Source organism: Phacochoerus africanus, chromosome 3, assembly GCF_016906955.1.
Source record: "Phacochoerus africanus isolate WHEZ1 chromosome 3, ROS_Pafr_v1, whole genome shotgun sequence".
Taxonomy (NCBI): Eukaryota; Metazoa; Chordata; class Mammalia; order Artiodactyla; family Suidae; genus Phacochoerus; species Phacochoerus africanus.
The window spans coordinates 107,896,562-107,923,885 of record NC_062546.1 but is presented as its reverse complement, the minus strand read 5'-3'; positions in this window follow the sequence as shown (position 1 = coordinate 107,923,885).

Sequence of the window (27,324 nt, the reverse complement as noted above, 5' to 3'; positions counted from 1 at the left end):
CCTGGAAATAATATCATATGTTAGTGAAATTAGCTTCAATTAAAAAATGATGTAGGCTTATATATGTCAAAAGTTGAGCCTAGCGTGGATGATATTATCATTTGAATCAGAGCTAATATTTGGAGTTGAAAATAATTTTGCAATCAATACTGTCACTGTGAGCACTGATGTTCTATCTATATAGAAATATATCTGAGGTCCATGCCACAACAGAAGCATCTCAAAAATAATTAATCAATCTTTCACTAAGCAAATGCCATTGAAAGACCCAAGGGTGGATTTACCTAGTTTAAAATTATTATAGAACAAAATTTTAAGCTGCTTCCAAAGAATTACTACATATCAGATTCAACAACCACTCCAATGCATACAGAATAAGTTAATCCAGTACAAACAAAATATTTATTGCAGAATCTTTAAAAATTTTTATAAATGGATTTAAAAATAACTACAATTCTCTTCAAAAGAAGCACTGTTCAGATTTACAGTGTTCAGATTTACTGGTAAAAGGAAAATAAAGAGGTTCCTCTTCTCTGGGTCATTCATTTTAAAAATAGGTTTTTAGTCCCTTAGGTAACAAAATTGTCTTAGAGTCTAACATAAATTTCTAATTAAAAAATTAATAGGTGGAAATTTTTTGTACTTTGAACTGCTCATAATGATGCTTTTGTAAACAAAGTACTATAACAAATGAAGACTGTTTCATTGCCTTAAGATTATTTTTTATCTACTACCACAGAAATATGCTGCCAAGTAGCAACTACACAAGGGTAGAAGCAAAATTAAATGCCTACAATTGCCATTAGCAATTGTGAAAAATTATTAATCTGTCTGGAGGAAACTAATGGACATGATTAGAGAAACCAAAAGTCTTCATCTTATTGAAATCAATAGCCTAGATGTATTCCCATCAGATAATGAATTACAGATTCGTGTGCTGAAGATTAAATATGCCTTAGTATATAGCCTGCCCACATCTATCAATTTTATGTCTCTATTTTTCCATCTGGTTTATATTAACACTGTATCATAGCTAACTATCTCTTTATTTTCAAAAATGATAGTTATTTAGTAACACTACAGAAAAAAGATGGGAAAATAAATCCTTGGTTTGTTTCCTCAGAGCTTATAAACCAAATCAGCAACAAACGAACTCTAGTTAATTTCTATCAAATAAGGTGGTGGGCAAACAAAAAATTTTTTTAACCTTTTAAAAACACCCAGGCTGTGCTTACATGTGCACAGTTATATTAACTCAAAGTGAAAAATTTATGATTATGATGAACTGTAGATTATCCACACACATGTATAAAAGGAACCAAAGTCTATTTTTGAGGGTTTCATGGAATCACAAAGTAGATTGATTGTGTCTAGTCCCATTTGTAAATATGGATCTAACATTTATCCAAATGGAAACATGTCTCCATTAAACTTTTAGGTGACTGACCCTTATTAAATATCTACTGGAGCTTGGTTACTTGAGATTAGAACTTAATTGAAAATCTTTTACAGTATGCATATTTTATGTCAAGAGACATATACTATAAAAACTATAAAACAGTTCACATTTAGACAAGAATTCTGGGAGAAAGTAGAGAAAGGGGAATGTGTACCTTGGATGCCATTCAAGGATATTCAATTACAGAAGAATGAAAAGACTATTGTTGTAGGGAATTATGTATATGGTTTCCTCTATAAGGTAGTTTTAAAACAGTGTTCCAGTGTATTTCTGTCGAAGAACAGTAAACTTCTACTAGCGCTGGCATCCCCAGGGGAAAGTAAAATCCTAAAAGACATGGATTTGGACTAAAGTTTCTCGCACAGGTCCCAGTAAGGAAGGGTTCTATTCATATATTGCAAAAGTGATGGCTTTAATAATGTCAAATCCCTTCATCTTCAGCTCTTGGGTAAGAGTTTTTGTGCTGCAATCCTATGCTGAGCATAGTGGTGACAAAGGAGAGGGGTTGGAAGTGGGTTTATTCCATGAGAATCCATTTTATGGGTGGAGTTAATCATGCTGGCAGGATACTGTGAAGTTTAGACTCATGGGAGTTTCCTTCCAGCTGATCTCAAAGATATTTAAAGCTGTGATTTTAAGAGGCAGTGGACCATTATTGAAGGAGTCCAGGGATGGGGCAAAATCGCCATATAGGTCTTAGTTATTAACTATGTTTCCATAATTTTCTCTCACTGGGTGTTAGTTTTCTCATCTGTAAAATGGGGGTAACATGCTGTGCCCTGTCCACATGGTAATGTTCTCAGAGAAAGGCCATGCTTCTTTTGATTGCCTTGACAGATATACATTAATAAGCGAATGAGGTAAGAATTAGCAAAGAGACATGATACATATATTTTTTGGGGGGGAGGGGGAGGGGGAGGGCAGGCACTGCACCTAAAGTATGCAGAAGTTCCCAGGCTAGGCCAGGGATTGAAACCATGTCACAGAAGTGACCAGAGAAGCTGCATTGATAACACAGGATCCTTAATGCACTGTGCCAAAAGAGAACAACAAGAATATCTCAGAATATTTTAGAAGGAACAGATAAATAGAAGCAGGACTAGATTCAGTATATCTTTCTACATTGTTTTCTACACTGTAAAATATGATTAATGAATATACAATAAATTCACATGGTTAAATCATTTCTTTCCTCTATCCCTGACCCTCACAGATTTAGTTAATTTATTCTGTGCTTGCATGTGGGCTTCAATCATTAAAAAATATCTCACCACACTTACATCATGCAATCTTCTCTCCTAGCCATGGATCTGACTTGTTTCGTACTAAACATGTGAGTCCTGTTCTATACACTTGATGCCTTCAATTTCTTAAAATCTATTCACTTCCTCCTTACAATAGTCACTAGCCTGTAAAGGCCTTTATGCCAGTGAAAACAGCACTCTCCATAAAAACTTATGCTGCCATCTGCCAGAGAACTGTCATGACAGTTACATAAATCTACGCTGCTCCTGATGTAACTGATGCCCCTGAAAGCTGGGTACCACACAACCTGCACAAACATCGACTTGGATACTGAAAGCAGAAAGAGGAGGAGAGAAGTCAAAGATAACTCTTGACATAACCCAAGTGACTGGGAGAAAAGCATTGCTGTTCATAGGGCTAGAGTCCTCAGGAAGAGCTGTTTGGGGGTTAGGAGAGGATGAATTCAATTTGGGGTAAGTTTGAAAAGTATTGGAATATGAATAGGTAAGTCCAGTATCCTGAATAAAGCTCTAAGGTAGAATGGGAGGATTAGAGATAAAGATTTTGGATACATCTGCGTGAAGTGATACTAAAAGTGATGGGAATGGAAGCAAAAGGGGAAAAGGAAAATTACAAAGAAAGAAAGAAACTTGATAGACCTGTTTTATTAAAATACGGAGGGAAGATTAAAATTTTAAAGAGAGTACCAGCCATATCTTAGCCATAGATTCTTCAGGAGATGGCAGTGAAATATCATGATGGAAGGAGACCTCCTTATACTTTATAGAGAAGAATAACAGAGTAGCAGTTGCCAAGCCATAATGAGTTTATCTTTCAAGAATTTCCTTGGGAATTCCCATTGTGGCACAGAAGAAACAAAGTATCCAACTAGTTTTCATGAGGATGCAGGCCTCACTCAGTGGGTTAAGGATCTGGCTTTGCTTTGAGCTATGGTATAGGTCACAGACACACAGACACTGATCGGATCCTGCATTGCTGTGGCCGTGGCACAGTCTGGCAGCAGCTGCAGCTCCAATTCAACCCTTAGCCTGGGAACTTCCATATGCCATGGGTGCAGCCCTATAAGGTGGAAAAAAAAAAAAAAAAAGAATTTTTTTGACTACATTTTCAAATGATCTTAAAACTCTGAAAATGAGGCCACAATCTATGAGTGGTCCTCTAAAAATTCTTCAGATTTTAGACTAATAAATGAAATGTAAAGTCTTTAGACAGAATTTCAGGCTTCCCCACAGTATTGTCCTTTAAGAATTATGCCTTCCAAGTCAAACAGGCTTCTCACTCTCCACCAGATATATCCTATACTTCCCCGATTTCCAGAGTTTTCTCATGCTTCAGCAGAGGGTATTATTATAAGTGTTTTATAGATGACATAACTGAAGTTTAGGTTAGGTATTTGTCCAAGTTATACATTTTCAAAGTCCAGGTTCTTTGTCACGAGGGTATGCCACTCAAATTAATTGAGCCTATGTACTAGTCATATTTGTATACATTAACTACACTATTATGTATATTTGTTGAACCAGTTGTTATATAAAGGATAATATGTTTAAATTTGAAATATGTGTTAACTATTTAAATTTATTACTGTGATTATTATCATTCAGTTGTCAGTTTATTCTAAAATAAAAGTCTCTGGGCAAAGAAAAAGACGATGTTATGATTGTAATTTACAGACATGAAGTACCACAAAGTGCTACTAAGTATAAAATGATAGGTGTTCATGAAAATATTTCCTTGTTGCTCATGCCAATAGGCCTACTTAAGTTTCCAACAATTGGGGTCAGCTCTCATTTGTAATGAACCATGATGGAGCTACCGGAACTCTCACTCTTGGTGGGAATCCAAAATGGTAATACAACTTTGGAAAATCATCTTCCAGTTTCTTACAAAGCTTAGCAGTCTTTACCCTATGATTCAGATTCAGCAACTGCACACCAAATGAGTTGAAACTTAATTATGTCCACATAAAAACCTGCACAGGAGTGTTTATAGCAACTTTATTCATAATTGTTAAAAATCAGACACAACCAGGATATCTATTGATACAGGTGAATGGATAAATTGTGGTACATCAGACAACAGAATAGTACTCAGCAATGAAAAGAAATAATCTATCAAGCCATGAATAAACTTCAAATAAACACTGCTAAATGAAAGAAATCAGTCTGGGAGTTCCCATTGTGGCACAGTGGAAATGAATCTGACTAGTATCCATGAGGATGTGGGTTTGATCCCTGGCCATGCTCAGTGGGTCAGGATCAGATGTTGCCATGAGCTGTGGTGTAGGTTGCAGAAGCAGCTTGGATCCTATGTTATTGTGGCTGTGACTGTGGTGTAGGCCAGCAGCTACAACTTTGATTCAAACCCTAGGCTTGGAACTTCCATATGCAGTGGGTGTGGCCCTAAAAAGAAAACAAAACAAAAAAAAGTCAGTCTGAAAATGCCACATACTATATGGTTCCAACCACATGACATTCTAAAACAGGCAAAGCTATAGAGAGTAAAAAAGTAGGGCCCTTCTGATAGGGATAGAATAATATAGTTACACAGGTAGTTGTAGAAGTCCCAGGAGGGAACCATAGAGAGGGAAACATAGGGAACTTTGGGAGAGCACTGTAAGTTAACAATCACTCAAGAAAGCCTTCAGAGTGGAACAAAGCAGGCTTGCTTAACTATAAAACCATAAATAAAAAGGGAGTTCCCATTGTGGCATAGTGGAAACGAATCTGGGTAGGAACCATGAGATTTCAGGTTCGATCCCTGGCCTCATTCAGCGGGTTTAGGATCTGGTGTTGCCATGAGCTGTGGTGTATGTTGCAGACACGGCTCTGATCCTGCATTGCTATGGCTATAGCATAGGCTGGCAGCTGTAGCTCTGATTTGACCCCTAGCCTAGGAACCTCCATATGCCGTGGGTGCAGCCCTAATAAGCACAGCAAAAAATAAATAAATAAATAAATAAATAAATAAATAAAAGCATGAGATATGCCTCAGATCATTAAAAGATAAAGTGAGTCCCGTATTCAAGTTCAGCAAGATAATGATCCTTATAACCAAAGAGAGGAATTTAAGGGAAAGATGATATTCCAAAGTAGGAGACCCTCATTGTAAGCAAACCTGAGATGATTCAATATATTTTAGCATGTTACCACCCTTCTGCTGACTTGACTAAGCACCATGACAGTCCTAGTTTGACTCAATAGGGTCAAATACTCTCTAACCTGATACAAAGGAGGAGCTAGTTATGTTAAGTCTGAAGTCAACTTGAAGAATGAGGAAGAAGGCAGTATTTTCCCACTCTTCACTTTCCTTGTATTAAAAAAATTGTAGCCCACCTGATCTTCATGGTAGAGCCTCCTTCTTTGCCTGCTTGCATCTCTCACAAGTGTCCTATCTTAATAAATCTATTTCTTGCCTAGCACTTTATCTCTCTCTGAATTCCTTCTGTGCTAAGACACAAAGAACCTGAGCCTCAGTAAGTCCAGAAGCCAGGTGAGAGATTCTAATTAAAAAACAAACAAACAAACAAAAAAGTGGATTTAAGTCCCTATCTGGGTTTTGAGTCAGAGGTATTTCAGTTTCACTTCTGGCTACAAATCCTTTCTGTCTCCCTCTTTTCTTGTTTGTAGAAAACAGGCTTTAGTCAGCCTCCTTGAACTTCCTGAGTTCCAAAGGGCAGATTCAAACTTTTGCTTATCAAGAACGGGAGGGAAAGCAGGAACTAAGGAGGAGCAGTCAAGTAACAATGGCGTAACCCTGGGGTAGGGTCTTCTTCAAGGAATATACATAACAATATCTTTGAGTTCTTTTGTGGGAACTATCAGCCTCCTAGCAGGTGGAGGATGGTGACTTCAGGCTGAGCACAAGATACCCAGATCACCACAAGCTTACCTCACCACCAACCAGTCAGAAGAAAGTCTGCACATAGTGAAAGATAATAGACTCTGACCCTCTCCCAAAATTATACTTCCTTTTAGAAATGTCGTGGTCCAGCAGAATGTTTCAGAGTTGGTGTTTAGAAAGGAGTCCACCATCTTTCCAGGTTTCTGGCCTCCTGAACAAAGCAAACTTTCTGTTCCTACCAGCACTTGTCTCTTGGCTTTTGAATAGCACACAGCCAAACCTATGTTCAGTAACCACTGTCAGAGATTAGGAAGAGAGTGGTGGAACATGGGGAATTTTTAGGGGATTGAAACTATTCTCCATGATACCATAATGGTATACATATCACATTTTATATTTCATAAAACCCATAGTGCTGTACAACACAAATCAGGGGCTCTAATATAAACTATGGACTTTTCCTAATAATTATTTGTCAAATTGGTTCATCAATCATAACAAATGTACTGTATGAACTCCTCAGTATTAAAATTAACAGATATGTGACATATTAAGAAATAGGTATTTGGGAGTTCCTATTGTGGCAGAGCAGAAACGAATCCAACTAGGAACCATGAGGTTATGGGTTCAATCTCTGGCCTTGTTCAGTGGGTTAAGGATCCAGTGTTGCCATGAGCTGTGGTGTAGGTCACAGACGTTGTCTTGGATCTGGTGTGGCTGTGGCTGTGGCTGTGGCAAAGGACAGTAGCTGTAGCTCCGATTAGACCCCTAGCCTGGGAACCTCCATATGCATTGGTTGGGGACCTAAAAAGCAAAAAAAAAAAAAAGAAAGCAATAGGTATTTGGCCTCTGCACCCAGTTTCCTGAAGGGAGGTTCTAAAACCCTTGGTATATCTGTTGTTATTCATAGCTCCTTTTAACCATACCTGGGTTTATGCTAACGAGGTGACTCTTGGAGGATGGGGGCTTGTTGCCACAGGAACCAATCATGAGATCACAGGGTGGAGACTTTAGTGCCATGCCCCCTTCTTGGGAGGGGAGAGGGCTTGATTGAATCAACTCACCACCCAATGATTTGATAACTATGCTTCTATGGAACCCACCCCCCTTAAAAGCCCTCAAAGGCTTTGGGAGAGATTTTGAACTGCGGTGCTAGGAGGGTGATGCACTGGAACGGGCATGGAAGTTCCTGGCCCCTTCCCCCCATAGGTGCTCTTCACAGCTTTCATTTGACTGTTCAGTTATATCCTTCCTAACAAACCAGTAATAGCAGGCTGAGTACTTTTGAGCTCCTGGGAACCAATCTAGCAAACTACAGAACCAAGAGGGACTCATGGAAAGCCACAATTTATACCAAAGTAGCCAGAAGTATAGGAGGCTACACTTGTGATAGGTATCTGGTCTTCTGAGACTGGGGCTTTAAACTGTCAGCTCTGTGCTAATTCTCAGTAGTTAGTGTCAGAGGAGTTGTGAGTAGTGTAAGGTAACATTTTCTTTTATTATATAATAAAAACCTATTAAATAGCATTCCTTACAGAACAGACAAAATATAGATGACAATGATGTTTGCAATAGTGATGGCCTTTCTCCAACAACCTCGCTGGTGTCCTTTCCTACATCCCTGCCAAAGCGTGTTTCCTCTATTTCCCACTAGCAGAAGCAAATGCTATCTCTTTAATATAGAGTCACTCTCCCCTGAGCCTCCAGATCTCAAGATACTCCTCCTGAAATGATGGCACTTCCCCAAATTCATCTTCAAAAAGTTCACTGAGTTATCAAAAGGTTCCCAGAGGCCACAGTACATAGTGGCGGAAAACTGGTGCCAAACATAGTCAGTTTGCTAATTGGTACTTTACTGCTCCTTTTTAATGCCTCCTTCTTAATGCTTTAAAGTTTGGAACTCCATTCAGTTCTTTTTTTTGTAATTTCTAATTGCTGATGGCAAACATGTTTAGAAAATAAAGATATAAAGATTTCTTTACTGAGACCATTATACTATGAGTTTATGAAACCATAGAACACTCAGGTGCTCTGCAATAATTTATAGCTATTTTTTTCAGTTGTTTCTAAGTGGTAGCTACATTTCTTTATTTAGCATGGCTACTTGTTTTCTTGGCTTACCTGAGGGATTTGAGTTGCCTGTTTGCCACATCTGCTACAACCCTAATGAGAGTATTTCTCTTCATCTTATACATTTTTCTAAACAAGTTTTCTTTCAAATCCCAGATGTGGGTTTGGAATCATTAAGACCAAGGAGGTAATTTCATCATGCTTTTTCTAGCACTAGTCCCAACCATAACAAATGATATTCAATCCTTTTGGTATATTTAATCACATAGAGAAGAATCTTGTACTCAAAAGGACAAAACCACCCCTCTAGTTATATAGTTTCACAAACAAAAATTACTTGGCATCATCAAATAATAAGCCTGTTCACTGATGTCGCCAATGCAGGCTGTGCAGGACATCTGGCTGGGTTCATTAAAAACTAATGGCAGTACAGGAATAAGACATTGTGCATGTTCCAAGTGACTCATAGCAAGGCCACTTACAGGTTGTCAGATGTTTCTGGACATAGATGAACTCTGAAGAAGCCCTAGAGTAGAGGGGAAAGTGCAATAAGTTTGGAAAACACAATCGACCTTCCAGGACCCAAATTCCAGCTTTGGGTCTTAGTTGCATGAAGCTTGATAAAATGAGTTCCTCAATCCCATGATTCCTCATTTCTAAAATACAGTCCTATAGTTAACACAGTGATTTGGAAGCATCATCTAACCCATGTGACTACCTGAGACCCCAAATTTCCAACGTGTGTGTGTGGTAGCGATGGGGGTGGGGAGTGCTCCTCACTTCAACAAGTGATTTTCTGGACACAAGCCAGGTATCTTATGATTCATTTCTGACAGTGTCTTCCTAGAGACAGCATCAGATTTTTACAGATTAAGTGTTTCATCTTACAAAACTACCTCCCCCACCCTACTTCCAGAACCAATCATAAGCCTAGGATTTTGCCTGTGATTTTGACCAAACAGCTACAACTGGAGGTTCCAATGACCCCGCCCCATCCTACTCATGACACCAATCACACGTCCAGATTGTTACCTATACTTCTAACCAATTCCCTACAAATCAGAGCCTCCCATAACCCTTTCCTTGGATTTGCTAGAGAGGCTCAGAGAACTCAAGAAAGCTGTTTACTTACATGTTATTGGTTAATCATCAAAGGATATAGTTTAGAAATTGCTAGATAAAAGAGACACATAGCATGGGATGGGGACAGGGTGTGGAAAATCCCTGCCCTCCCCACACTACACTGTTCTTCCCCAAATTTCCATGTGTTCACAAGCCCAGAAGCTCTCCAAATCCTGTCCTTGTGAGCTTTGGCAATGTAGACATGGGTGATTAAACCATAGGCCATTCTCCTCCCCCTCTATCCTCATCATACGTTGGGGGTAGGACTGAAATTTCCAACCCTCTAATCACTTGGTTGGCTCCATGGACAACCAGCCCCCATCCTTAAGTGCTTTCCAGAAGTCACCTCATTAACAGATCCTAAGAGACATCTTTGAACTCTCATTCCCTAGGAAATTCCAAGGCTTTAGGAAGCCATGAGCCAGGAACCCTCCATGAAGACAAAATATATATAAGATATTTCATATATATTACATCATCTAAATGACTATATTTTTCTTCTAAATCACATATCACAATATCAGCCTATATAATTATTTAATAAATAATAATATTAGTAGTAGCAGGAATAATGACATGACTGATATTCCTTTTATCCTAGACCCCAAATTCCCCACTGGATTTCTCCAAGTTCCATCCCTTTTAGAACCTTCTTCCCATCAGCAGTTTTAAGAACCACACCCTTAGGGGTAAGATTCAACTCACTAGTATCAGTCTAAAAATTTCTTTTGGCATTCTTTATTCTGTAGTTCCTCAGTTTGACCAGAAAGTTGTATCTATCCATCAGTATGAGAGGAGTTACTCCAAAAGTTTATTAGCAATTGTCCAAGATGTTGCTTTCTTTTTAAAAATGTACTCTAAATATATGGCTCTAATTTAAAAATGTCCTTTAAAGAGCTTTGAGGATAGTGGAAACAACTATAAGGTCACCATATCTGCAAGTTGATGTTTTAGGTCCTTCTCAAGCTTCTCCATTCCTGATAAAAGCTCATTTTATTAATTATTATGTGACAGCTTTTATCATCTCTGAATTGTACACAAACACACACCTACACATACGCACACATATACATATAACTCCTTAACTATGGGGAATAAAAATGGACACAGTGTTACAGGTACATATATTTCAAAATCTTTTATGCTATTTGTAATGAATCATTAATCATATTGATGTTGCATAACAAATTTTATTTAATCTTTCTGCTTGAAGCATAACTTTCTTCTCAAGGACAAGACTCAGATCCCTTTTCCTTCCCGCTGTGATGCAAAAAGCACAGACAGTATATTCATACAGTTCTTGTCTTGAAGTCTGGCTTCTCTCATTTACTGGTTGTCTGATGTTAGCTAGTTACTGAAAGTCTCTGAACCTCAGCTTTACACTCTGAGAGTTCCAGGAGGATCAAAGGAGAAAATGGTACTTAAGTTACCAAGTGTATCCAGTGCACTTAATTCATGATGGTTATCAGTACAATATGATTTGTTTAATCTCTAAGTTTATTATGCATGTTTATACTCATTTTGTCATTAAAAAAGTATGTCCACTATAGGAAATCATAAAAGAAACAAAACATGTTCTGTTTCTGTCATTTGGTAGGCAGAATTATAAAGGTGACTCCTTGTCATTCCTGTTCAATCAAACTTTAATCTAGATACTACAGGGATTTTGTAATTGTAATTAAAGTCCCCAATCAGTTGACTTTAAAATTCCCCCATCATGAGCCTGACTTAATCACCCATCCTTTAAAAGGCAGAAGAAAAAGACAAAAAAAAAAAAAAAGGAGTTCCCGTCGTGGCGCAGTGGTTAAGGAATCCGACTAAGAACCATGAGGTTGCGGGTTTGTCCCTGCCCTTGCTCAGTGGGTTAACGATCCTGCGTTGCCCTGAGCTGTGGTGTAGGTTGCAGACGCAGCTCGGATCCCGCGTTGCTGTGGCTCTGGCGTAGGCCGGTGGCTACAGCTCCGATTGGACCCCTAACCTGGGAACCTCCATATGCCGCAGGAACGGCCCAAGAAATAGCAAAAAAAACAAAAAATAAATAAATAAATAAATAAAAGGCAGAAGAGGAAGACACAATGGGAAGGCAGGGAAATTCCAGTATGAGGGAGGATTTGACACAGCACTGCTGGCTCTGAAGATGGAGAGGACCATGAGCTAAGGATGTGGGCAGCCTCTAGAAACTGAAAGCAAGCCCTGGCCAAAAGGCAACTAGAAAACAGAAACCTCAGCCCTACAACCACAAGGAACTGGGTTCTGCAAAGCCAATGGATTGATTGACTGAGTTCTCCTCATACTTCCATAAAAGAGCCCAGGCTAGTCGACAACTTGATTTTGGCTTAAGAGACCCTCTACTGAGGAGCCAGGATTTCTGACCTATAGAACTGAGGGCTAATGAACAGATGTTATTTTAAGCCATTAAATGGTTGGTAATTTGCTATGCAGCAACAGAAAACAAAGTCATATTCTTTTTGTTTCTGATGTTTTTTCTGGTACAGTTCCTGGCTTAAGTGTGCAATAAACACCTTTCCATGGAAAGTTAACAGACTTTGTAAGTGTCTATACTTATATTTTAAGAAAAGATATTTGAGATATAAAATACTCTTTGTCAAGGATCCTACTGATGAAAATGAAGGAGAGTTAAAATTCAAAGCAAAGTATTTCTACATCATTATCTGGGGACACTATTGCTGGTTTTCTCTGGGTATTCATATCTTAAATAAGCCAGTTCAAAGGTACCTTGACATCCTTCTTGATGTCTCTCACTCTCTCTGATATATTTAAATTATATGCAAGTTGAAATTCCATGGTGTTTCTAGGATGTAAAATTATTGATCCTATAGCTATCATGTTGATAGCAAATAAATGCCCACATCTTCCAATTTTCCTTTCAAGTTTCATTTTGTACTTAAAGTATATGAATCATATTCTAGTAATTTAAAGTAGTGATGAAGGCTTCTTTGGGGGCAATTGAGAATAATAATTAAGATAGAACATTTTCACATTTTCCCCTTTTTTTTTTTAAGGGTGGCACCTCGGCATATGGAAGTTCCCAGGCCAAGGGTCGAATTAGAACTCCAGCTGCCAGCCTACACCACATACAGCGATGCCAGATCCGAGCCACATCTGTGACCTATGCCACAGCTCACAGAAATGCCAAATCCTTAACCCACTGAGCGAGACCAGGGATTGAAATCACATCCTCATTGATACTAGCCTGGTTCTTAACCTGCTGAGCCACGACAGGAACTCCTCTCCTTGTATTTGAAACTCTGTCTGCCACCCTAGCTACAAGCCTTGAGCAAGATACTGTAACTCTCTGGGTCCCAGTAACCTCATGCATAAAAAGGAGGGAGTAATTGTGCCTATTTCAAAGTTGTGGGAAAAGTAAGGAATGAATATATGTAAAGTACTTCAGTCAGTGCTTGACACCATGAGACACACACAAGTACGTGATGTTATTATTTAACTTTGTGTGTCTATATTCAGAAGTTAAATATTGCCTTTAATGTGGGATCTAAGTGGTTAGATGCATCCCTTTGGTTGTAAGCTGTGAAACATCAATTTTACTTCTCTGCTGACAACAAAATTGTTTTGAATGATCTCTTCTTTCTTCTTTTTTTTTTAATTTTTTTTATTTTTAGGCCTGCACCCACAGCATATGGAAGTTCCCAGGTTAGGGGCAAATCAGAGTTGCAGCTGCCAGCCTACACCGCAGCCATAGCAATAGCCAGATGTGAGCCATGTCTGCGTCCTACACCACAGCTCACGGCAACACCGGATCCTTAACCTCCTGAGAGAGGCCGGTGTTTGAACCTATACCCTCAGGGGTACTAGTTGCATTCATAACCCACTGTGCCACACCAGGAACTCCTTAATGATCTCTTCTTAATATTCTGCTGTCTCTAAGCACTCACATTTTGGAGAGAACTCATTTGTTTTTGTTTTTGTTTTTTTGCTCTGCACCTGCGGCACATGGAGGTTCCCAGCCTGGGGGTCGAAATGGAGCTACAGCTGCTGGCCTATGCCACAGCAATGCCAGATCCTTACCCACTGTGGGAGGCCAGGGATTGAACCCTCATCCTCATGGATACTATCTGGGTTTGTTACCGCTGAGCCATGACAGAACTCCCAAATTTCTTCTTTTTAAATTCAAAATCCTTCCTTCTAGAAGAATATTAGCTTTTCCAGAAAGTAAAAAAATAAAACAGTGGGTTCAAGGTCCATAGCCACGACTCACCAAGGGGAGGCTGGGGAGCAGCAAATGTTCTGTAAAGACCGACAGTGCTTCTGACATTCATTCATGAGTCGCTGCGAAATTACTGCCCAAATGTGCAGCTGACGTTCATGCGGATGTTAGACCACTGAACTGGAATAAAGTATGCTTTCTGAATTTACTTCTCCAGGACTGAAAGCATAACGCACCAGTGCCACCTAGTTGTTCAAGTACAACGTGCTCCTTATTTATCCTTAAAGGGATTTAAGGTTGCTATGAAAAGTAGGAACATAAAATTTTAATTTCTGTTACCATTGACATCACCCCTGTATTTATTTTAGTAAATAGTCTTCTTTGGCAAGTGACAGAAGTGATAAATTCATGGTTCAGCTGAAGGCAACTATTTCTCTTGTTTGCTGAATGTATACAAGAGGGTAAACAAGCTGCACATACTTATTTTCAATAATTTTCTTTAATTTTTCTTGAATTTGAATTATTTAACACATATGCCATATCAGCATATTAGCTGTATATTACTGTCTGGCTCAGAATTTCAAGCATCACAAAGTAGAGTATGTGCTTTCTATTATAAGTCAGGATATAGGGGAGTTCCCTGGTAGTTTAGTGGGTTAAGAATCCAGCATTGCCACTGCTGTGGCTCTGGTTACTGCTGTGGTGTGGTTTGATCCTGGCTTGAGAACTTCCACATGTTATGGGAAGCTAAAGCAAATCAAACCAAAACAGCACAGGATCTAGGATATCCAAGGGGTGAAATAAGGCATTTTATTACATGCTTGTTAAGAGCTGTTTAATTCTGTAATAAAGTATACACACAGTTACAGTCTAAATTTTTCACTCAGTCTGAGGGATGTTTGGAGGTAGAACCAGAGGCTCATAGATGAGTAACTGGGACATATATTTGACATAAGTGTGTTCTGGGTCAGAAACACCTGCAGTCCTGCCTTATCCAGAATGAAACTGACCACCTAGGGTTAGGGCCTGGGAATTGCAGTGCAGACAGATCCAGGCAGGTGTAGGATCTCAGAGGTGAGGGAGGCCCCACAGGTGGTCAAGCTCAACAAAGAGCTGCAATATTGATTGACAAGTGATGGGTGGGGTGTAACCCCCACAGGCAAAGCAAAGTCAATAAGAATGATGTCACTGCCTCATCTGATTTCAGGATAAAGAACATCAAAACAATAGGACCGATGCATCATAATTCCACCCACTCCTTGGAACAGGGACAGGGTCCTCTTGAGATGGGAATATGGTGCTGGCCTTCCTTCCTCTGTCACAGGGGCTGAGGATCTGTTGCTAATTCTAACAGTTACAGGACAGAGGAAGAAAGCCCAAGATGCTGCTCCCTGCCAGCTCTCTTCACCTTCATCAAGCATGGCTATAATCCTGCTAACATAAGATAATCCCCTCCTTCTGTCTTCCTTTTGGCCACCCCAGGTCATATGGAGTTCCTGGGCCACAATCAGATCCCATCCGAAGTTGCTATCTATGCCACAGCTGTGGCAATGCTGGATCTTTAACCCATTGTGTGGGCCAGGGATCGAACCTGCATCCCTGGACTTCAGAGACAGTGCCAAGCCTGTGGCCACTTCAGTGGGAACTCCCTCCCACATTTTTTCAATTTTTTTTTTCTACTGAACCCATTTGCTTACTAAAATTAAAGACATTTCTGGGCTTTTCAAAGCTTCCCTTCTTTATCAGAACATGCAGGTTAAATTCTTAGAAAAAGTATAAACCACCAATACCTAAATCTAAATCAAGGGTAACACGTAAAAAAACACCACTCAATCAAATGGTACAATGGGAGTATGAAAGTAATTTAAAAAACAGGAAATATTTTAAGCTTCTAAGAAATCTGAGTGTTTTTCTCTAAAACTACAACAAGAGCCTAAAAAAGCTATGTCCTCAGGCTACTAAAATCTGTCTACTTTTAAACCTAATATTTACATAGTTGATGTAAATTTCAAACACATTTTGAGACCAATTTGTCCATGCACTCAGATGTTTTCCATAACTGTAAGGTAATTCTACAGTAACAAGGAAAGATGGAGACTTTCAAAGGACTAAAGCAAAATACTTGTATTCGATATTACACCTTCCTCTTAAAGGCTGCTTTAACATCCCCTGTAATAATAGATTAAAATCAGAGAATCTACATAAAGATCTTTCTTTAGAGTCTGTGATCTCATTTAACAGGTTAACATAAGCTAGTGACTTGAATGTCTACCTGCAGCAACTGGAGGGTTAAGTATTCATGGAGATGAATGTAAATGTGGAGAAATACAATTGATGATATTATTGCAATTATCTGGCCACCACTTTCTTTCCACCATGATTTGAGTGCTGGCCTTTAGCATCTGTGGTAAAAACTGCTAACTGATCTTCAAAGCTCTAACTACGTCTTCCTGAATAGAACCTAAACTATGTTTTCCTGTCTCCTTTGCACTGAGGGGCAGCAGCAGATTGTACTGGGAAGTGATGTATAGCACCTACAGACCCGACTCATTAAAAAAAATAAAATAAAACCCATGCTCCTTCTCACTGCCTTTTTTGCTGCAATAAGCAGAGGACCTTGACAATCAAATATTGAATATGGCTGAGCAGTAAGAAGGCTGTAAAGATAGAGTCACGTTATAGAGTGGCCAAGGTGATAAATCCATGCCACATGGTAAATTGGAAGGCAGATTAAAGTTAGCTCTAGGTGAAATGAATAGAAAAAGTCGAGATAGTAGTATGTATTGGTGTTCCTTTTTTTTTTTTTTTTTTTTTTGCAAAGTACTACAAGAAAAGGATGAGTTTAGGCATGGAGTCTAAGCAGAAAGGTGAAAGACATGAGACAGCCTAGAAATATGGGAACTTTAATTTACAGCAGCGTGGATGCAACTAGAGATTCTCATGCTAAGTGAAATAAGTCAGAAGAAGAAAGACAAATACCATATGACATCACTTATATGTGGAATCTGAAATATAGTCAAATGATCTATCTACAGAAAACAAACAGACTCAGACCTAGAGAACAGATTGTGCTTGCCAAGGGGAAGGAGGGAGGAAATGGGATGAATGGGGAGTTTGGGGTTAGTAGATGTAAACTATTACATTTAGAATGGATAAGCAAAGAGGTCCTATTGTATAGCACAGGGAACTATATCCAATCTACTGGGATAAACTGTAATGGAAAGGAATATAAAAAAGAACATGAATATATAGATATATATGTATATCTATATAAACACCTATACACATATAATTAAGTCACTAGGCTATACAGTATAAATTAGCACAATGTACTGGTACATCAATTATACTTTAACTGAAAAAAAGAAAAATATGGGGGCTTTAGGATTGGAAAAGCCAATTGTTTTAGATCTCAGCTAGTAAGAGGTAAGGATGACAGACTTTGAAAGACAAAGGGTCTTAACACTGACAGGGACACCAATCAGATTAAGGGTGTGGACTCTCAAGACTAGTCTGTTCTCTCCAAAGTCTTCCAATAAAGGAGAGAATGAGAGTCAGAAATGCAAATAAATCACTCATGAGAATTATGTCCGAGAAAGAAGTTTGGGGTTGTTACTGATACTTAGGACTTACTGAAAGCAAATAGAAAAGTCTACTAGGTTTCCAAAGAAATCACAAGCTTGGACTCTATGGATTTTAATCCCATCAGCAGGCCCTCAAGCAAGAAGGAGGAACCTATTGTGAGAGTTTCCAAGACTAAGAAGAAAAAAAAAAAATGCCTAGAGAAGTCAGGTTGATAGCACAGGTGAGTTAAGAACATCTATTTTTTATTTACTTATTTATTTATTTCTTGTCTTTTTGCCTTTTCTAGGGCCGCTCCTGTGGCATATGGAGGTTCCCAGGCTAGGGGTCTAATCGGAGCTGTAGCCACCGGCCTAAACCAGAGCCACAGCAACGTGGGATCCGACTGCATCTGCAATCTACACCACAGCTCACGGCAACGCCGGATCCTTAACCCACTGAGCAAGGACAGGGATCGAACCCCGCAACCTCGTGGTTCCTAGTCAGATTCGTTAACCACTGTGCCACGACGAGAATTCCCAGGATTTCATCTATTCTAAAAACTGCAGAGCCCATGTCAAACTGTAGAGTAAGAGGTGGCTGCCACATCTCAGCTTCTAAAGAATTTTTGCCAAGAAATATTGCCATGTAGACATGATGTCAGTTCCTTCAATTTTTTTGTAAAAAATACAGAAATCTACATTTTTATGTACAGTTGGATCAAAATTTTGAAAGGAATTTTACTAGCATCAAAAAGAACACAAGTAACAAATGTTGGCAATGATATGGAGAAAAGAGAACCCTCTAAAACTGCTGGAGGGAATGTAAATTGGCACAACTACTGAGGAAAATAGTATGGAGGTTCCTCAAAATACTAAAACTATACTTATTGTATAATCCAGTAATTCCACTCCTAGGTATATATCTGAAGAAAAGAAAAACACCAATTTGAAAAGATGCATGAACCCCAATGTTCAAAGCAGCATTACTTGCAATAGTAAAGACATGTAGGCAACACAAGTGCCCAAAATAGATGAATAAAGATGTAACATACACATAACATAATGAAATACTTCTCAGCCATAAACAAGAATGAAATTTTGCCATTTGCAAATACATGGGTTGACTTGGAGGGTATTATGCTTAGTGAAATAAGTCAGATAGAGGAAGACAAATTCTGTATGTTATCACGCATATGGAATTGAAACAAATGTTATGTTATGTACTAGTGAATATAATCATAGATTTAGAGAGTAAACTGGTGGTTACCAGTGGTGAGAGGGAAGAGAGAGGGGCAATACAGGAGTAGAGGACTAAGAGGCATAAGCTACTATGTATTAAATAATTAAGATGCAAGGATATACTGTACAGCACAGGGAATTAAGCCAATATTTTCTAATTACTATAAATGGAGTATCATCTTTATTTTTCTTTTCATGGCTGCACCCACACCATTTGGAAGTTCCCAGACCAGGGACTAAATCCAAGCTGCAGCTGGGACCTCAACCATAGCTGCAGCAACACCCACTGCACAGGGCCAGGGATCAAACCCACATCTCCACTGCAACCCAAGTGGCTGCAGTTGGATTTTTAACCCACTACGCCATGGTGGGAACTCCTATAGTATCATCTTTTTAAAAAAATAAAAGAACTCTTATGGATAACAGAAACATTTGTAGAGTCGAAGTTCACTTGTGATCTATCGTGACAGTGTTGTGTTTGTTTTTTTAATTTACATTACAAATTTTATTTTATTATGGTTAAGAACACTTAGCAGGAGATGTACCCTCTTCACAAATGTAAGCATACATGTTTTTAAGACTAATCAAAGAGAATGCCAAAATAAGATGATCATGAATAATTTATTATTCCAGAGTAGAAGTTCTGGAAGAACATCACTGAGATTATTAGGCAACATAAATTCTAACAGTGAGTCCTCATAAAAATATTTCAAAAATTCAGTTATCTCACAAAAAAAGAGTCAGGAACATATGAGCTATGGGGTGAAGTTGGAAAGCATGTTACCTTAAAAAGAACAACAAAAGTAATGCTTAAAACCAAGAATCAAAAATCAACAGAACATTGAACTCTGTGATTAGACCAGAGTGTGTAAGAATGAGAAATGCTTACTTCTCATCTGCTTATCTGGATTAGTGCTATCAATTGGACCAGGAATAAGCTTTCTGAGAGGATTCCTTGAAGCTCTAATATTGAGAATGAACTTTGTTAATAAAGAATCAATTCAAATTTAAAATGCATTCGAAATGTGTAATCATCTATGTTTTTAATTTTGGCCCCTAGTGGTATGGCCTCATTTTTGAGAGTGGGTTCTTTGAGTAGTTTTTAAAGAGGAAAAATAAAGGTAATAGACTTTGACAAAACAGCAACGTTAAGGTGGCAAAACAAAACCACTGGACAATACAGTAATATATGTTTCTATCAGAAGCAGTGCTAATGGAATACATTCTGATGGACTGTTTTAAAAATCCCTGTTGTACATTCTGTCATTCTGTTTTAAACACAAGATTTTTTCCGCAAAATGACAATTATTGATAAGAAAATAGAGCAAGTTGACAGCAGTAAGTCAATTCTCTCTACTTGACATTCTTCACATTTCTATTTTTTGTTTTACCTTCAGAATCAAAGAAAAATGCTAAAATCATTCAAATTGCATCTTTATCAGTAAAAGTATAAAAATATCAGCAAATGAAATCAGCTATAACTATGATGCTTTATTTACTATTTTACTCAGTTTAGGCTTTTTCTAAATTATTTTGGTCAGAATGTTTATAGACAATAGATAAAATTAATTTATTTCCTCATCGATGCATATTCTATCTGAAGTTATTTACAAATTCCAATTTTGCAAGATTCATGAAGATACAAACTAGACATTTAGAGAGTTGGTCTGCAAACTGGAGAAGCATAACAACTAGAATGAAATAAAATAATTATTTTAAATTCCTTAATACATTATTAGCTCAAAATAAAACTAAAATTGAAAATAAAATTTTAAATCCATTTTGAGGTAATGGATTCTCCAAGCCTTTCACTTTTTGTGTGCCGTATTGTCCTCTTAAGTGGATAGAGGATCTCTTTTTACAGCATTAGAGGAAATCTACATGGTTTTTCTGTCCCAAATATGAGAACACAACCAAAGATTTCCAGGTGTGTGGACAACCCAGCAGCAGACAAGAGAAGACCAAGAGAAGTGAATAACTATTAAAGAGAAAAAGACGCTGGAATGGCCACCTTGGAGAATAGACAGGTCTTTAAAAATTTTCACTGGCTGTGCCCTCTTGATCTTTTTGGTGGAACTTTTTTCTCTGTGTTACCTCCAAGGATTAGATTTCCTTTGACTTGGTCCTAGATCCTTCTATTTTTTCCCTATATTCAATGGGATCTCATCCAAGCCCATGGCATCAAGTAACAACCATACATTGAGAATGCCTGTGTCTCTTCACTTTGGACCCCTCCTCTGAGACGCATATCTAACTGCCTGTGTTGCATCAGTGCATATCAAATACAATCAACATCTAAGTGTATTTCCATTTTCACATGTTTCTTACTACACACCTCACATCCTGACATGCTTGCCCTAAGTCTTTTCCATATCTATAAAAGACCCAGCCCAATTGCTCAGACCAAAATATATGCTGTCTTTACTTTTCCTCTATTTTACCTCAATTAATTCCTCAGCCTGAAAGAGTCTTTTGCCAGATCTTGCTTCTGACTTTCACATCTTCTGTTTAGTGAGAAGCAGATGAAACATGTCATCTGTTTAGTTTAGTGAGACCCCTGATGACCCAATCTCAAGTATATGGGTACTAATATCAATGAGTATTGTGAAAAAGAGGAAAAATGATGGAAAGGATGAGAGAGGTTAGCTCTATTAGATATTAGAATATATTGTAAATTAACAGAAATACATGATAATGATACTAAAATAAAATACATATATACTTACAAAGATTGAATGGTCATAAAAGAGAAATACAGGACTTGTTTCTCTTTAAATTACATTTAACAAATTTGGGATAATAGATACAAAAAAAATCTATTGTGCACAACAGAATAGGCACAAGAGACTAGGCAAGGAAGCAGAAATCAATCAACATAAATTAATTTCCTTTTTTTTTTCTTTTAACAGCTGCCCCTGCATCACATGAAAGTTCTCAGGCCAGGTATCTAATCTGAGCCAGATCTGCAATTTACGCTGCAGCTGCAACTATGCCAGATCCTCAACCCACTGTACCCAGCCAGGCCAGAGATCAATTCAGCGCCTCCATAGAAACAAGTTAGATCATTAACCCAGTGCACCACAGCACAAACTCGTTCTATTTTTTTTTAAATGTCAAAGCTATGTCTTAAGAGAATCAATTTAGCACGGGTAACTAATGATGTGGTGATAACCTAGGAACACCTATATAGAAAGATATGGGTAAACTCATACAAAGTTTATGAAATAGCAAGTTCCCACTGTGCTACCTCTAGGCTATTTTAGTGCCATTTCTTTAAACACAGGTCTAGATCCAGTATGGATTTAGATCTTAGTTCTTTCACTTATTTGCTAGTTACTAATTATTTAACTTGCTTTGGTTTCCAAATCCACAAAATAGAGTAAAAGTGGTATGTACATCTCCCAGGGTTTTTGTAAGGATTTAATGAATTAATATTTTTAAAACATGACAGGAGTTCCCATCATGGCTCAGTGGTTAACAAATCTGACTAGCATCCATGAGGCCGAAGGTTCAATCCCTGGCCTTGCTCAGTGGATTAAAGATCCAGCATTGCCATGAGCTGTGGTGTAGGTCGCAGACACAACTTGGATCCTGCATTGCTGTGGCTGTTGTAGGCCAGCAGCTACAGCTCAGATTCTACCCCATGCCTAGGAACCTCCATATGCCACAAGTGTGCCCTAAAAACAAAACAAAACAAAAATACACAACAGTGTCTGACACATAGGGGACACTTAGTAAAATGTTAGCTATTGTACAAAAACTGAAAAATAAAAACCAAAAGAAAGCAGTTTTTTTACCAGTCACTGGTTTTCACCTAACCATGTTTTCTTTTCTTTATAGTAGACATCACTATCTGAACTTAGTGTTTTTGTATATATTAGCTCACAATTCAGCAGTTTAATGTGGGAAAAAAAGTGGAAGAATATCAAAGTCCAAATATGGAACGATAAAAAATGTGGCATTAGTTGAAGCACTAATGTACTGATATTGACAAAGTACTGATGAAGCATTGATGAAGATATCATATTAGGCCAGTAAGGAAATCTAATCCTAATATACAACTCAGCCTGATATTGAATAATATTAATATGCTCTTATTTTTTGGCCACAACTGTGGCATGTGGAAGTTCCTGGGCCAGGGATTGAACTTGCACCACAGCAGGGACTCAAGCTGCTGCAGTGACAACCCTGGATCCTTAATCCATTGTCCCACAAGGGAACTCCCAATACTTTTAATAATGTAAACTATTATTGATTTAGAGACTATGTACACATAAACATATATAATCCTATTCAAAAACATACTCATAAAAATAGAATGTGTATTTAACATATATCAGGCATTACATGGAAGAATGTACATTTATTAACCTTGAATGTGTACAAGTAACAAAAAGTGAGCTACTAGGGAGAAAAAAAATTGATGGTAAGGCGACTGAGAGGATTATCAAGAGATAACTGTTGAAAGTGCATGGCAAAAGGAAGTCAAGTTTTAAACACATTATTTTATATTATAATAGTTACTAATAGGAGTAATAATGTAAAATTGCATTTTGGGAAGAAGGAAAAGAAGATGAACTCAATATTGATCTGTCACAACTGACAACAAATAGAAAGTTGTCTGAAACTGAGGTCAGGAAACAGAAGCTTACAAGCAATTTCTAGACTCATGAAGGTAAACCTAAAAATAAGAACATAAAAACTTATTAGAATTTGCCTCTGGGGGTAGCACAGGGAGAGAAGGGGAGGAACACAACTCCTCCTGGCTCCATAAATTTATTCCATAGCATCTGTTCATATGGGAATGTATTACTTTTGACTTTTGTAAAAAGTTGAGTTAAAACTCAAAAATTGTAGTTTCTCCTGTGTTTATACTCTTCAGTAGATTGTTTCCGTAAAACATCTTTTTCCTACCCATCCTGGTTCTCTTGTTCTCTTTATTCTATGTGCAGCATCTTTTGTACTTGCTGTAGATCTTGTGGGTTCTCCCCTTATCCAGTCTTTGAATAGGAAAAGTTCTAGTCAGGCACATAGTGTCTCCATAAATAGTCTGGATGGATTCTATTCTTATAGCCCTTCTGTGACTGTTAGAATCATCCTTTCAAACATTAACCTGGAGGGCGGGCAGTTGATATGCATGACCAATACTACTGTCCATCAGTCATTTATCTGGTTTGGCTCCACTGATCTAAGGAGAAACCTCTTGTTCCTGCTCTCTGGTTAGTTGACCAAACTGAGTGGAATTTATTGCTGAATAGGTTCAAGGAGGCCACGCTTCCCTCATCAGAAAGAACACCTGGAGCCTTGGGTTCCTCGACAGAGCCTGGCTCACTGGGCTCTGCCAATTTTTGCTTCTTCGTATTACTAACTTTACAGCTCAGGGGGAAGCAAACCCTCATCACTCTTTGTTTTGCATTATTAGAAGTCGTAGCTTCTAAATGGTTTCTAAAAATACTAATGGAGAGACAGCTGATGAAAAGGTATTGGCCGGAAGGCAGTTTCTGTAGAGTAAAAGTAGAAGATTGCTCAATGAAATTCTCTAATGAAGAATTTGCATGCAAAGGCCATGGAAAGTATTTTGCCAGTTTTCTGCTTATTGGACTTTGTGCCACAGTCCAACCATGCTTTGAGAATGGAAATATGTCCCTAGGTCTGTGCAAGTCAGGAACACATTTAAGGTGGGGGAGGACAGACTGGCTCCATCTTAGCCAAGTGTCCATGTATTCATTTGTGCTTATTTACTGTGTAAATTTCATCCTCATTATCAATCATTTTACTTAACTCGCTTACTATGATTAAAGAAAATGTCAGTTAGAGAGTTGAAGACATCCTGAGATGGGGGAAACTAAAGCTTGTGATTTGTTCTGATCAAATTTGGAAGAGAGTGTGATGCTTGCTTGCCATGGGGCGGGGCGGGGGGGAGTCAGGGGCTAAAACTTGACTAAGACTGAAATTCTGAGCCTTAACTTTCAATTCTTCCTGTTACCATTCAGCCATTCTTTTTGTTTGTTTGTTTGTTTTTTGTTTTAATGTTTATGGCTTCATCTGTGGCATATGGAAGTTCCTGGGCTGGGGGTAGAATTGGAGATGCAGCTGCTAGCCTACACCAAGCCACAGCGATGTGGGATCTTAGCCACATCTGTGACCTACGCCTCAGCTTGCAGCAATGTCAGATCCTTAACCCACTGAGTGAAGCCAGGAATTGAACACATATCCTCAGAGAGACAACATCAGATCCTTAACTCACTGAGCCACAATGGTAACTCCCAGGCCCCATTTTAAATCCAAAATTTTATAAACCTAGAAAAATCGTGTTGGGAGATTGTAACAAGGAAAATTTAAATAAATCATCAAAGGTGTGGTATTGGTAAGTAAATATTATTCTTATTTCCAGGGTGAATAAAAGAATATGAAGTGGTTTAGGGATAATTTTGGCCATTTCTTCTTTGTTGGTTTATTAGTTGTCTTAAGGACATAGCTGCACACTTTTAACATCTTAGTGTATGACATTTACCAGATAACATGCGTCAACAATTACACCCCAATCTGAAGGTCCAGGTCAGCTAATAATTGGTCATTTTGTTGAGGCATGAATTGGAAGGATAATGATACAAAGCATCAGGCAGGAGTGGATTTCCAGACAAAGATGTGCCCCTCACCACTGCCCATCATGCACATCTTGCTGTGGCTATGCTGTTTTTTGCTTTTCCTCATGTGTGAAAGGTCTGCTACAATTTAATATACATATAGATATAGATATAAAAAATATAGATATATATTCCCTAAGCATAATTGTAAATAGAAAGATGTGAATCAAATCATCTAATCATCTCTGTATGATAACCACCTTTAAACAAGGAGTAATTCTGATAAAATCGCTATCAATAATTGTAAAAGTAAATCACACAACTAATAAATGCCATTTCCTGATATTTTTAATTTCCTGAGTTGCCACCCCTTATCCAATTTCTTAAGCTACATAGACTACTTATTGCTGTACCACTTTTGTTTTTAGCCCAGAAAACTATCTAATAGCCTTACATTTGATTTCAAAGTTAATTTGATGCCTATAATTTTCCAAAAGATTTTAATGCTAGTGTTATGTATGTATATAGATATAGGTATATGAAATGTATATACCTATATCTATATATATGAAATGCATATACCTATATAGGAAGAAACTTCAATATGTATTTTAAACCTATTAAAAATCCCTCAAAATAAATGTCAAAATATATTGGGACTAGTGTAAATGAAAATTGTTGATTTAAGAACAGTAACCCAAAGATAGTTGCATGTTGACTCTCTAGTTCCTGGATTTGGGAAATCTGAAATATCTTCATTGTGGGTATTGTATATCTGCCAATGATTAGAAAACTTATATACAAAATCATTGCCATAAAACTGGTATTTTAAATCTATCTTATCAAAATGTTATGAATTTATCAAATATACATATGAATATATACCATTATACTAATAATTTCCCATAAATAAGTTGTTTCTAAATTAATTAAAAAATAGAATTGGTGATATTATCTATACTTATTGGAGACTTAAAACAATTTACAAATGAATATTTGTATCTATGCCTTCATAGGAAAAACATTAACATAGAATTTCTAGTAAAGTATAATACAAGCCTGTTTATGTCTTTCTAACCTATTCAAAAATCAACTTAAAATCCCAAAAAGCATAACATATCTGGTGTCTGTTGTCAGACTTCAATATTCTACCAAATTTTCATTGACATGCAGATTGGTATGCAAAAAATAACAAACAAAAACAAAAAAACACCTTTGAATGTGCATTTCCATTTGTACATAAGGACCCTGAGGAAGACTGTGAAATCTGAATTACAACTATCCATGATACAATCTCACTTATCCAGATCAACAATAACAAGACACAGGCTAGACAACCTAGAAAAAATGGACAACTCTCTAGATAATAGAGCTGACCAAAGCTGAACCAAGAAGAAATGAAATAACTTGAACAGACTCATCACTAGAAATGAAATTGAATCAATACTCCTATCAGACAAAATAGACTTTAAAATAAAGGCCATAAAGAAAGATAAAGAAGGCCACTATTTACTGATTAAAGTATCAATTCAAGAAGAGGATATTAAGGTCATCAACCTATATGTCCCTTATATAGGAGCACACAAATTTATAAAACAAAGACTAACAGACATAAAAAGAGAAATTGATGGGGATACAATAATAGCAGGAGATTTTAATACCCTACTCCCATCGATGGACAGATCTTATAGACAGAAAATCAATAAGGCAACAGAAATCCTAAATGGCACAATAGAACCATTAGACTTAATTGATATTTTCAGGACATTACATCCAAAAAAATCCAGAATATACATTCTTTTCAAGTACATATGGAACATTCTTTAGGATTGATCTCATACTGGACACAAAACAAAGCTCAACAAATTTAAGAGTATAAAAATTATTTTAAGCATCTTCTCTGACCACAATGACATGAAACTAGAAATCAGCCACGGGGCGGGGGGGGGGGGGGGGGGGGGGGGAATAAGAACAAACTGATTACATGGA